The sequence below is a fragment of the Otolemur garnettii genome, unplaced genomic scaffold (genome assembly GCF_000181295.1).
Source record: "Otolemur garnettii isolate 467f Iridium unplaced genomic scaffold, OtoGar3 scaffold00119, whole genome shotgun sequence".
In the NCBI taxonomy this organism is placed as follows: domain Eukaryota; kingdom Metazoa; phylum Chordata; class Mammalia; order Primates; family Galagidae; genus Otolemur; species Otolemur garnettii.
In genome coordinates this window covers 1,760,769-1,772,520 of record NW_003852514.1, presented here as the reverse complement: position 1 = coordinate 1,772,520, position 11,752 = coordinate 1,760,769, and the positions used below count along the sequence as shown (strand labels likewise).

General features: G+C 35.8%; 1 protein-coding gene and 1 pseudogene across 3 annotated transcripts in view; one reads left to right on the top strand and one right to left on the bottom strand.

Annotated features, from left to right (window-relative positions):
- LOC105887774 overlaps positions 1 to 7,630 on the top strand; it is a 39,212-nt pseudogene extending 31,582 nt beyond the window's left edge. The window contains exon 2 of the transcript XR_002775188.1: positions 6,176 to 7,630. The product of XR_002775188.1 is annotated as a nuclease-sensitive element-binding protein 1 pseudogene (transcript). The remainder of the gene's footprint in view (positions 1 to 6,175) is intronic.
- Positions 1 to 11,752, bottom strand: part of SUGCT (succinyl-CoA:glutarate-CoA transferase) — a 771,296-nt gene that overhangs the window by 618,574 nt on the left and 140,970 nt on the right. The gene's annotated exons all lie outside the window — the stretch shown is intronic.

Sequence of the window (11,752 nt, the reverse complement as noted above, 5' to 3'; positions counted from 1 at the left end):
AAAAAAAAAAAAAAAAAAAAAAAAAGATGGAAAGGGACAAAGCTATATTAGAAAAAAGTTTTTACATACTATTAATCTAAGCTAGATTGTTTTAGATTAAGATGTTAATTGTAATCCTTGTCAAGCCAACCACTAAGAAAATAACATATATCACATGAAAATTTATATTATGTAATATATATACTAAAAAGAAAAATGGAAATTAAAATGGTACACTAGAAAATATCTATTTAATTTTTAAAGGCAGTAATAGAGAAACAGAGAAGCCCAAAAAAGACATTAAGACATATAAAAAAATACCAGAATGGCAAACATAAATTCTACCTTAGTAATTACATTAAACAGACAAAACATTCCAATTAAAAAGTAGAAATTTGGCAGTATGCATTTTGAAAAATTATCCAACTATATTCTGTCTACAAGAGACACACTTAAGATTCAAAGACACAAAGAGACAGAGAGAAAAAAGAAAAAGGAAAAACAGAAAAGAAAGGATATTCTATGTATTATAGGTTGAATTGTGTCCTCCCCAAAAATTCATATGTTGAAGTCCTAATGCCAGTACTGCAAAATGTGATGGTATTGAGAGACAGGATCTTTAAAGAGGTAATTAAATTAAAATGAGATCTTTAGGGTGTTTCCTAATCCAGTATGGTTAATTTCCTAGGCATATAACAAATCATTCCCTCATGGCCCTCAGAAGAAACCAATCTTTCCAAACCTTCATCTCAGGCTTCTAGAATCCAGAATCATAAAAAAATAAATATCTTGCAGCTCAATTTATAATTGCCAAAATGGGGAAACAGCCCAAATGCCTACCAATCCAGGAATGGATTAACAAGCTGTGGTATATGTATACCATGGAATACTCTTCAGCCATTAAAAAAAATATATGGAGACTTTACATCATTTGTATTAACCTGGATGGAAGTGGAACACATTATTCTTAGTAAAGCATCACAAGGATGGAGAAGCATGAACCTTATGTACTCAATTTTGATATAAGGACAATTAATGACCTAGTACACAGTGAGGGGTAGGGAAAAGGGAGAGAGAGAGAAGGAGGGAGGTGGGTAGGAAAAGGGAAAAGCAAAGAGAGGGAAAGGGGTGGGGATCTTGGTGTGTGACACACGTTTGGGGGGCAAGACACAATTATAAGAGGACTTTACCTTTATAAGACAATGTAATCAGTGTAATCTGGTTTCTTGTACCCTCAATGAATCCCCAACAATAAAAGAAAATTTTTTAAAAAAGAAATTAGGTTAACTTGAGGTGGTCAATGTAGGGAGGGGGTCCACTATGGAGGTTCTACAGTGTATTACACCTCTAGCTCAACCAGGAATTGAGGTCCTTTGAATACCCCTTAATCTGCCCTAAAGATAGTATCAGTTCTATCAGTGTCAACAAATGTTTGGGTACTAGGCCATGGATCCTATACTAGTTTGAATGCAAGACCAAAATATACCTGAGCCTGATGAAAGCTTTAATAGTACTTTTAACTCATCCTATTCCAAAAAAGGTAACAGGACTAAAGTATTGAGGAGTCCTGGTTTGGCCTGACATATCTTGTCAGGCCTTTCATAGCACTCTGAATATGTGAGTTTTCAGAAATTAATACTGTTACTAATAATGAAAGTCTTGTGAAAGGGATCAAGGTACTGAAATCTTTATGACCTCAGTAGCTGTTTTGCATAAAATTCTCAGTGACTAGAACTATAAATGATGACCTGGTTGTTATATGTATACCTTTCTCCACTTTCCTGCAGGAGTAGAAATAGGAGCAATGTCCAGTTTTAAGACCCATGAACCCCTGCATTAATACAGACAAACAGCAAAAAGAGACAATTATTTCATAATATTTTTCTGATGATAACTTCTAGTTTACAAAAATATACATATTTTGAAATTAAAAAAAAAAAAAGAAAGAAAAGAAATCTGCTGTTTAAGCCACCAAGTATGTGGTTAGCTTGTTATGGCTGCCCTAACAGACTAATACATTTTGAAAATAGTACCCAAAAAAATAGATGAAATATATACAAACATCAGATAAAATAGACTTTAAAACAAAAATTTCTACTAGAAACAAAGAAGTACACTTTATAATGACAAAATGGTCAATCTATCAGGAAGACATAATTATAAACATATATGTACCTAACAATAGGGCTTCCAAAATACAAAAAGCAAAATGTGGCATATTTCAAGGGAGAATAGAAACTCCAACAATAACAAATGGATATTTAATACATGTATCTGACTTATAATAATGGAAAAAACAATACAAGATAAGAAGATTTGAAATGCAAGAATGAAAATCAAAACCATCTCACACTCACTAAGTATGACAGAGAATGGCAAGTGTTGTCAAGGATGTGGAGAAATTGGAAACCTCATAAATTTTTGGTGGGATTTTGAAATAGTGCAGCCACTTTGGAAAATAATTTGATACTTACTTGAAATATTCTATGTAGTGTTACCATATAAATTAATTAGGCCTAAATAGCAGACCTCTATATAACATTCCACCCAAGAACAACAAAATATGTAGTCTTCTCAAGTACACCTGGAACATCCTCCAGCATAACCCATTTGTTAGGCAAAACACAAGCCCCATCAAATTTAAGGCCTGAAATCATACAAATAATATTCACAACCACAATGGAATGAAGTGAGAAATTAATAACAGGAGAATATCTAGGAAATTCACAAACAATAACTATACAATATATTCCTATAAACCACTATATCAAAGAGGAAATCACAAGAGAAATTAGAAAATATTTCAAAAAAATTAGTTCTTACAGGAAAATTTGTAGCTGAAAATACCTATTTTTTTTTAAATTTTAAATCAATAATCCAACATTCCCACTTAAGACACTGGAAAAAAAGGAATAAATATACTCAAACTGACCAAAGGAAGGAAATAAATGACAAATGTAAAAATAAATGAAATAGAATATATAAAACCCATAGAGAAAATAAATCATTTTAAAAAATTAATAAACCTTAAGTTAAACTCACAAAGAAAAAGAGAAAACTAAAGTTTCTAAAATCAGCAATGAAAGAGAGGAAACACCTCTACTGACCTTACAGAAATAAAAATGATTACAGAGGAATACCCTAAACAACTATGTCAATAAACAAAATACTCTAAATAAAATGGACAAATTCCTAGAAAGACTCAAAGTAATGAAACTAAACAATAAGTAGAAAAACTAAATAGATAATAAGAAGAGGGACTGAATTAGTAATCACAAAATTTTTAAAATCCCAGTTTTTTTTAGCTTCACTGATGAAATTTACCAAATAATTAAAGAACTAGTACCAATTCTTCACAAATTCTCCCAAAAGCTAGAAAACAAAGAAATGCTTCTGAACTCATTCTACAAGGTGACCATCACCCCGATACAAAGAGCTGTCAAAAATATCACAGGGAAAAAACGTACAGACCAATTGCCCTTACAAATACAAACCAAAGGCTCAGTGCCTGTGGCTCAAGCGGCTAAGGCGCCAGCCACATACACCTAAGGTGGTGGGTTCGAATCCCCAGCCCGGGCCCGCCAAACAACAATGATGGCTGCAACCAAAAAATAGCCAGGCGTTGTGGTGGGCACCTGTAGTCCCAGCTACTTGGGAGGCTGAGGCAGGAGACTCGCTTGAGCCCAGGAGTTGAAGGTTGCTGTGAGCGTGATGCCATGGCACTCTACCCAGGGGGACAGCTTGAGGCTCCGTCTCAAAAAAAAAAAAAAATACAAACGAAAAATTCTTCAGTGACATATTGACAACCTAATATGGCAACATAGGCAAGGGATTATACAATTTGACCAAGTTAGATTATTTCCAGGATTGAAAAATTGGCTCAATAAATTACACAAAAATCAATGTCAATTGTTAATCAATCAATAACCAACTAACATACTTACAGAATAAAGGATACAAACTAAATAGTCACAGAAATAGCATTTTCCAAACTCCAACACTCTATTATGATACATATAATAAAAACATTCAGTAAAATAAGAATACAGGGAACCTCCCCAATCTGATAAAGACAATCTAGAAAAAAAAGAACAGTTAATATCATACATATGGGCAAAGACTAAATGTTTTGTCCTGAAATCAAGAACAAGAAAAGATAACTGCTCTTGCCACCTCCATTCAACATTGTACCGGGGTTCTGCCCAGAGCAATTAATGTAGAAAAAGAAATCCAATGCGTAAAGATTGGAAAGGAAGAAGTAAAACTATCTCAATTTGCAGATGATGAGGTCTTGTATATGAAAAATCCTATCTTCCCCTAAAACACTCTTAGAACTAATAAATAAGCCCAACAAGGTTACAAGACACAAGATCAGTATATAGTCATCAAGTTAAGTTCCACTGCTCAGTGCTGATCACAATACTTCACCTTTGGAGAGTGTAAACAGTCTGAGTAATGGAGCATCTATTCCAAGAACAGCTGATTTGTAGCACTCTCCTAATGTCGTACCTTGGCAGATATTGTTAATAATCAAACCACTCTTTTTCCAAACCATCTCAACCTTCTCAATACCAGCCTCCAGTCAGTCCAAGTGGTAAAAAGACTAAAACAGTGTGGAGTCTTGTGTTGCTTCTACTACCATTTGACCAGAACACCAGAACTCAATTCCTGCTCTATTGATTTAAGCCAATCCCCTGACAAGAACTCCCCTTCCCCTGCTTCCTCAATAAAAGTTTATTACTGTTTCCTTACTTCGACTGGACCTACTAACTATATACATGGGTTATTATTTGAAATTCCATATTAAGTACCATGTTTGGTGTTCAGATGAGTATTAATAAATGGTCAGATTTAGTGCCAATATATTTATCATTCCTTCTATGTGGAATAATCTTGACACAGCTAGTTACATGGCAGGCTCCTTCTCATGTCCCAGATTTTAACTCCTTATAATACTCTTTCCTAACCAGCCTATTGAACACAAGTGCCTTGTTTTCTTTATCAAACAATGTTTCCTTATTACATTGTTATTGTCTATATTCCCAACCACTATGTAAGCTTCATGGGTCAAAAATCTTGCTGGCTCACATAACATTCATTATATACTCTACCATATGACAAATGTGGAAGAGAAAAGGAAGCAAGTAAGGAATGATGGATGGATGGATGGATGCATGCATGCATGCATGCATGCATGCCACTAGTGCAGATGCAACATAATTTCTTCATTCTCTAAGTGAAAATCAGTATGTGGAAAGAATAATAATAACCTCTAAGATGAAAATACATTTAGTATATGTCATTTACCATGATATGAAAGTAAATTAAAGCATTTTAGAAGATTTCCTATAACAAGGGTTGAAACCAAAATAATTACCTTTAACACTCTGTCATCTAAAAAATGAAATCAACCATAATATCCAGATTGCTAAGCACTCCAGCTAATTAAGGTCTTATTATACATTGCTAGTATGTAATGACTCTAGGCTAAAGAATAATTATAAACATGAAAAAATTACTCACCATTATACCTCCTACCCATTCTATAAAGAATTAATGGTCCTAGAATTATTACTAAATCTGAGCCACAATGCTTGACATTACTGGTTTACTGATAGTCTAGCTACTTGATAGCAAAATAGCTGAGACCAAACAGACCTAATCCAATAGGAATCAATAAGTCCACAATTTATAATGAGTAAAGAATCATTATTAATTAGCCAATAAAGAAGGATGTGATCACTACATACTACATTTTATTCTACATAAAATTTTCTGACCCCCAAAAATACAAAGATGAAGGTGGAACTGCATAACTCAGCAACAAAAATAAATTTTTCTAACTCAGGTAGTAGAGAATATAGGTGATTCTAATACTGTTAAACCCAGTTTTAGGAATGGTCAATGAAATTTATTATTCTAATATATTCTGTAAAATCAGACTCAAATTTAGGGCTCGGCACCCATAGTTCAGTGGTCAGGGCACCAGCCACATACACCAAGGTTGGTGGATTCGAACTTGCCCCAGGCCTGCTAAACAATGACAACAGCAACAAAAAAATAGCCAGGCACTGGGGCAGGAACCTGTAGTCCCAACCACTTGGGAGGCTGAGGCAAGAGAATCGCTTTAGCTCAAGAATTTGAGGTTGTGTTCAATCGGTAGCAGTAGCGGGAGCAGAGAGCTGACCCCTGAGAGCCCTGAGCAGCCCCACCGCCACCGCCGGCCCAGTTACCATCACACATGGGGAGGAGCTGCAGCTGCCGCAGCCAGCCCCAGTCACCATCACCGCAACCGTGAGCAGCCAGGCGGAGACCCAGCAGCTGCCCGCCGTCCCTGCCCTCAGCGCTGCCAACACTAGGCCCTGCACTACCGCAGCCGCGCAGGGAGCGGTGGCCCAGGTGGCCTCACATAGAAGGCGCCTGCCAGCGGGGACAAGAAGGTCATCGCAAGGTTTTGGGAACAGTAAAATGGTTCAGTGTAAGAAATGGATATGGTTTCATCAACAGGAATGACACCAAGGAAGATGTATTTGTACACCAGACGGCCATAAAGAAGAATAACCCCAGGAAGTACCTTCGCAGTGTAGGAGATGGAGAGACTGTGGAGTTTGATGTTGTTGAAGGAGAAAAGAGTGTGGAGGCAGCAAATGTTACAGGCCCTCGTGGGATTCCAGTTCAAGGCAGTAAATACACAGCAGATCGTAACGATTATAGGCGCTATCCACGTCGCAGGGGTCCTCCACGCAATTACCAGCAGAATTACCAGAATAGTGTGAGCAGGGAAAAGAACGAGGGGTCGGAGAAAGCTCCTGAAGGCCAGGCCCAACAACGCCGGCCCTGCCGCAGGCGAAGGTTCCCTCCTTACTACATGAGGGGACCCTATGGGCGTCGACCACAGTATTCCAACCCTCCTGTGCAGGGAGAAGCGATGGAGGGTGCTGACAACCAGGGTGCAGGAGAACAAGGTAGGCCAATAAGACAGAATATGTATTGGGTTATAGACCACGATTCTGCAGGGACCCTCCCCGCCAAAGACCGCCCAGAGAGGACGGCAATGAAGAGGATAGAGAGAATCAAGGAGATGAGCCCCAAGGTCAGCAGCCGCCTCAACGTCGTACCATTGCAACTTCAATTACCGATGTAGACGCCCAGAAAACCCTAAACCACAAGATGGCAAAGAGACAAAAGCAGCCAATCCACCAGCTGAGAATTCGTCCCCTCTGGAGGCTGAGCAGAGCGGGGCTGAGTAAATGCGGGCTTACCATCTCTACCATCATCCGGTTTAGTCATCCAACAAGAAATGAATATGAAATTCCAGCAATAAGAAATGAACAAAAGATTGGAGCTGAAGACCTTAAGTGCTTGCTTTTTGCCTGTTGACCAGATAACTAGAACTATCTGGATTATCTATGCAACATGGAGTTTTTATTATTTTTACCTAAAGAAGTCTTTTTTGGTAATAACAAACGTGTTTTTTAAAAAAGCCTGGTTTTTCTCAATACGCCTTTAAAGGTTTTTAAATTGTTTCATATCTGGTCAAGTTGAGATTTTTAAGAACTTCATTTTTAATTTGTAATAAAAGTTTACAACTTGATTTTTTCATAAAAGTCAACAAACTGCAAGCACCTGTTAATAAAGGTCTTAAATATTTTTAAAAAAAAAAGAATTTGAGGTTGCTGTGAGCTGTGACACCACAGTACTCTACTGAGGGCAACATAGTGAGATTCGGTAGTAATTTTAAAAAAAAATTCAATTTAGGAAATACATGCCAACACCAATACATTTTACTCTTTCCATTTCTTTTATATCTTGACCTTAATTATTTCTATTTTTTCCTAGAACATTTAAAACAATTTGGTAAAAGTACCAAATGATTTTAAAGTATCTAATAAGATAATTAAATTAGATCATCATAAAATTTGTCTTCCTATTTTATTCTTTTTTTCCTTTGGAATACTCTCCCTGTAGTAATTATAAGTTATTAAAAGTTAAAAGACCTAATTTTCATCATTTGTCACCGATGTCATATAAAAATATGTAATGCCCATGAATATAATTAATGATTTCAGTTATACAAAACTAGAGCATCATCCCAATACAGTTGCATCCACTCAATCTTCTTTAAAAAGACAACAAACCACATTTTGTATTGAAGCCAACTTGCAGTTAATCTAATACCGTAAAACAATAACATAAAATAATAAGAGCATGTAAAATTCTCTACAGTTTCTTTGTAAGTTATCTGATTTTTCTTTTTTGTTTGTTTTGTTGTTGTTGTTGTTGTTGTTTTTTCGGTATGTCTTTACTTTCCTAACTGCTCTTCTTAAAATCAGATAATTTTTTCAATTTATTTTCCTTTACCTGATGATTTTTTTTACTTGATGATTTTTGTTTTTCATTTTTTTAATTGTATATGTACGATGTACATGTGTGCTATAAATATACATGTACACACACATACACCACATTTATTTATCCACACATCCACTGATAGACACTTAGGTTGATTCCATAATCTGACTGCTATGAATAATTGGGGATGCAGATATCTGTTCAACATATGGATTTCATGTCCTCTGAATGAATATATTACCAGAAATGAGATTATTTAAACCTTCATACTATTTTCCATAATGGCTGTACTAACTGACATTCCTAACAACAGTGAATAAGGATTCCTTTTTGTACATATCTTTACCAAAATTTCATATATTTTGTCCTTCTTATAATTGTCATACTAACAGATGTAGATGATATCTAATTGTGATTTTTGACTTGCATTTCCCTAGTAATTAATGATGTTGGGCATTTTTCACATACTGATTGGTCATTTATATGTCTTATTTTAAGAAATGGTCCATTCAGGTCTTTCATCCAATTTAATGGGGTTGTTTGTTTTCTTGCTATTAAGTTACTCGAGTTCTTTATATATTTTGGATATTAACCTCCATCAGGTATATGGTTTGCAAATATTTTCTCCCATTCCATAAATTATCTCTTCACTTTGATGATTATTTCCTTTGCTGTGGAGAAGCTGTTTAGCTTGATGCAATCTCATTTGCCTATTTTTGCTTTTGTATCCTACACTTTTTAAACTCATATCCAAAAATCACCACCCAGAAAAATGTCAAGATTTTTCCTATGTTTTCTTCTAGTACTTTAACAGGTTTCATTCTTATGTTTAAGTCTTTAACACATTTTGAGTTAATTTTTATATATGTTGTGAGATAACAGTACAATTTTGTTCTTCTGCCTATGACTATCCAATTTTCTCAGCACTATTTATTGAAGAGACTGCCCTTTCCCCATTGTACGTTCTTGGCACCATTGTCAAAGATCAATTGACTGTAACTGGATTTATTTCTGGGATTTCTATGCTATTCCTTTGATCTATGTATGTCTATTTTCATGCCAGTATCATGGTGTTTTGATTACTATAGCTTTGTAATACACTTTGAAAGTTTGATGTCTCTAGCTTTGTTCTTTTTGCTCAAGATTGCTTCAGCTACACAAACAAAGTGAAGAACAAAAATCATATGATCACTTCAACTGATGCATTAAAAGCATTTGACAATATTCAACATCTTCTCATAATAAAAACTCACCAAATTAAGTACAGAAGGACTATACCTCAACACAATTAAAGCCAAATATCAGAAGCCCTCAGTCAACATCATATACAATGGTGAAGAGGTAAAAGCTTTTCTCCTAAGAATAGAAACAATACAAGGCTGCCAACTCTCACCATTTACATTCAGTATAGCACTGGAAGTCCTAGACAGGGCAATTAGATAAGAGAAAGAAATAAAAAGCATCCAAATTGGAAAGGAGGAAGTAAAATTGTCTATCTGTACAAACAACATGATCTTATGCATTGAAAACCCTAAAGATTCCATCCAAAAAAAAAAGTTAAAATTAATAAACAAATTCAGTATAGTTGCAGGATACCGAATTAATCTATAAAAATCTGTAGCATTTCCACACACTAACAATGAACTATCCCCCCCAAAAAAAGCCAAGAAAATAATCTTATTTTTAACAACATTGAAAAAATAAAATACTAGGAATAAATTTAACCAAGGAGATAAAGGATGGATACATTGAAAACTATAAAACATTAATGAAAGAAATGAAAGAAGACACAAATAAATAAAAAGATATCCATTTTCAAATTGTGAATTGGAAGAACTGTTATTATTATTATTATTATTATGAGCAATCTACAGATTGAATGCAATCCCTATCAAAATTTCAATGATATTTTTCACTAAAGTAGGAAAAAAATCCTAAAATTCATATTGAACCCAAGATAAATGTTAATATCTGTTTCTATCCCCTAAATATATTTTTTTTGAGACTCAGTCTCACTCTGTCACCCTGGCTAGAGTGCTGTGGCCTTATACCTCACAATAACCTCAAACTCTTGGGCTCAAGTGATCCTACTGCCTCAGCTTCCTGAATAGCTGGAATTACAGGTGCCCACCATAACATTCAGATAGGTTTTCTATTTTTTAGTAGAGACAGGGTTTCACTATTGCTCTGGCTGGTCTCAAACTCCTGAGCTCAGACAGACAATCCACCAGCCTCAGCCTCCCAAAGTGCTAGGATTATAGACGTGAGCCACCATACCCCACTACTATTTGGTAATTTTAAATAGAGCAGTAGAAGATCTTAGTTAGGGAAAATGCTGATTAAAGAATGAAGTTGGACAAGAATTAAATATGGGCTACAGAGCACATCACAGCCATGCATGCCTGTATTCCACTTACCTGGGAAGCTGAAGTGGGAGGACCACTTGAGCTCAAGCATTCAAGTCCAGCCTTGGCAATATAGCATGATCCCCCTCATCTCTTTAAAGAAAAAAAACTGGCTGCAGGTAATTTAGGATTATTAGGCTAACAAGAGCCTTTAAAGCAAGAATAGAATAAGCTCCTCAAAAAGGGAGGTTCAAATGTAAAATCACTATTTTCTGATTTCTTGAGCTATTCCTCCCCCCCTTTTTTTCTGCTTCAAAAGGAGAGAACTCCTCAAAGGGGTCTCCCCAAAAAGAAATCTCTCAACTCTCTTGGTCATAGGTAAAGCTGCCTCTCTACCTTTCCATCTCTACTCATACTCTTGCATAATCTCAGCTTTCAACCTCCACCTCCTCCCTAGATAAGCAAATGTCTTTCCTCACTGATTTGGCACATTTATATGCTTTTCTCCAGATAATTCTTCTAGAGTTGACTTATTAATTAGGCACAGTAGCACAATGTCTAAGGCCCACAACACTTTAAGATTACCTAGAAATATTTTAATTTTAATTTCTTTTAAAATCAGAAGAAAAAGTCAATCTAATAATAATAAACACATAACAATAAATTATCATTTATACCATTATAATTATAAAATATAATTTTTAATGTTTTTATGAAGGAAAGAACCTACAAATCTTAGAGCCCACAGAAGACATAATGGGCCCTGACTTGTGAGTCAGCCTAGCCCTAAATCTCTCTCCACTCAAAACTGGTCCAACCCAGACTGATCGGCAATATCCAAATCAGAGGTGATAACACAGGTACTCATCTTAAAATTTGATATACAGGCTCAGCACCTGTAGCTCAAGTGGCTAAGGCACCATCCACCAGAGCTGGTGGGTTCAAATCCAGCCCAGGCCTGCCAAACAACAATGACAACTACAACCAAAAAATAGCCAGCTGTTATGGCGGGCACCTGTAGTCCCAGCTACTTGGGAGGCTGAGGCGAGAGAATCGCTTAAGCCCAGGAGTTGGAG